The sequence below is a fragment of the Pteropus vampyrus genome, unplaced genomic scaffold (assembly GCF_000151845.1).
Source record: "Pteropus vampyrus isolate Shadow unplaced genomic scaffold, Pvam_2.0 Scaffold61, whole genome shotgun sequence".
Lineage (NCBI taxonomy): Eukaryota > Metazoa > Chordata > Mammalia > Chiroptera > Pteropodidae > Pteropus > Pteropus vampyrus.
Window position 1 is genome coordinate 5,783,957 of NW_011888842.1, and position 2,670 is coordinate 5,786,626.

Here is a 2,670-nt window from a genome sequence, read left to right on the forward strand (position 1 = left end):
AAGTCTGTTTTTGATTAGATTGTTCTTTTTGTTCCTTAGATTCCACACGTAAGTGAAATCATATGGTATTTATCTTTCTCTGTCTGACTAACGAAGAGATTTGAATCACCTGGACTTGGCGACCCATCCAGAAAGTGGGAAGAATAGAAATAAAGTGTTGTGGACAAAAATTTTGTTTCCCCACTTCTGGACACACAGTCAGATTACATGCTCTGCCCCTCTTGCCGCTGGTGAAGCCATGTGATTAGCTCTGGCTGGTGAAGTGGAAATGACAATGTCATGTATCACTCTTGGGATGAACAGTTAATTGTCAATGAGAGACCTTCCAAGATCTCTCTTCTCTCTGGCTCAGCAACTGATAAAATCTCCAGTAATGACTCTTTAATCAGCCTAGGACCCTGAGTGATCATGGTTACCATAGCCCCCCTGACAACCTGCAATGGACATGGAACATGAACAAGAAATAAACCTTGTTGTTTAAGCCTCTGAGAATCTGGGGTTACTTTTTATCTGAGCACAACCTAGTCTACCCTGACAAATATGGAAAAAGTAGCCCTTATGATAAGGGACGTACACCATCATTATGAAAACATTCATAAAAATAAAATAAGAACCCCCAGTTCTGATCAAGGGCTCTTTTGCTTTAAGCCAGACTGGCTTCCTCCAAAGTTGAAAAGCAGCAATGACTTTGAAGAGTTTGCCTGGAATTTCTCTGTAGCTAACTTCTGCTTTTTGGTCCAGATGCAGGGAGAGAGGTGCCTGGTGTGTGTGTTACGCACATTAGTCACGGCGCACACACTCCTGGATGTTGGCCATTGGAACTGGCCTCCTATTTTAGCACATGCATCTGGACCAGGTAGATAGAAACCTAGCTGTAATGAGTTTGCCCCTTGTCCATGACATTTGTGCTTTGTGGCAGGGGCGCAGGTAGGGCGGGGAACGGGGTGGAGGCGAGGGATATGAAAGAATGTAAAATCCCAAAGTCTGTTTGCTTTCAGCACAGTGACTGTGATGAGGCCTGAGAGTTCTGACTTGGATTTAAACTTAACTTCCCAACAAAGCTTGAGAGAGAAGTTAGGGATGAATCGGGTACTTTTCAGAATCTCTGTGATTTTATCCAAATTTCCAATTTTTCTTTCCATCGACAAATTGCCTGGTCTGAGATAAAGGTGGAACTCTCAGGAAAAATGTTGATGTCTTTATTAAAAAGGCAACTAATGGTGCCTGAGCCCTCACCGTGTGCAAGCATTGTGTCACCTGTGCTTTTAATCTTCACGTTAACTCTTTGAGGTAAGCATATTAATTCTTTTGCGGGAGAAAGCATTCGGAAATGTTAAATAATGGAAAATATCAATGCCAGGATATGAATCCAGGCTTGCCAACCCAAGAATCCATGTTTTTCCCCCACCACCACCCCGCCTCGGATTCCATGATTAAAGTTATGTCCTGGTTAAATAAGCGTAGTCCACCAATTATGACTTTCTCAGGAGAATGATATGTTTGTTATGGAAAGAACACAGGCTGTAGAATCTATAGGACCTGCGTATTTAGTGGTTTTAGAAGTTAGTGGGTTTTGGCTTTTTTCTTTTTCTTTTTTTCCCTAAAACGGAAGAAACGCTAAAGGAATGGGTGCTGTGAAAATAGCAGAGTAAACAGATAAATGGTCAAGTTCACTTTAGAAAGTGGTGAGGGCTGCTAGGGAAGTCAGTTGTGATGGGTGCTGCTGAGCGGGGGTCAACTGCTGGCCGGAGAAGCCCTCACTGAGGAGGAGGTGTTTGTAATAAGATTAAATAAAGAAGAAAAATACAAACTTAGAAGATCTGGGCATGGGGTGATCCAAGAAGAAAGCATTGCAGATATGGATGCCTGTAGGTGGGAATACGCGTGGTATGTTTGTGGAACACCGATAAAAGACCAATGGTAGAAGAAATTATGAGCAAGGGAGAAATGGGGAGATAGATAGGTCAGAGAGACAGACAAGAGAGCCCAGTTCTTTGGCAATTTAGGAAATTCCAGGGCAGGATTTTTCACCGATGAAATAGGACTGACGATGGCAACACTTTAACAAGCAGATTCGGTGAGTGCATATAAATAACTTATGCATTTTTTAAGGTAACGCTAACTGCTGTAACAAATAAGCCCTTTCTCACCAATGTAACACTCCAATGCAGGTGTTCTTGGTTGACTGGCATCTCTCAGATTCACTGACCCAGGCTCCTTTCACCTGTGGCTCTGCCATCCCCTAGGGCCTCTGGCTCATGAAAGAGGAAAGCAAGTGGGTGGAGAAGGCATATCCTCTTCTTAAACACTTTTATCCAGAAGTCACACGCATTGCTTCCACTCACAATCCAATGGCGAGAACTAACTACGTGTTCCCACCTAGATGCAAGGAGAGCTGGAAAATGTAGTCCATAGTTGGGCAGCCATGTCCCAGGAACAGCCCTACGCTAAGGAAGGAAAGCACGCATTCTGACCAACAACTGGGCATCTCTATCAGAAATACTGAAGGAAGAGAGGGTTTTTTTGGTCTCTCAGTATTGCCATAGAGGCATGAGTACAATTTGGCCTACGTGAGGGCATGGAAGATACTGTCTACACCATGTGCATTGAAGCCTTGGGCTGGAACTTTCCATGCCATGGGCCTCTTTGCGTTTAAGAAAGAGCACTCTT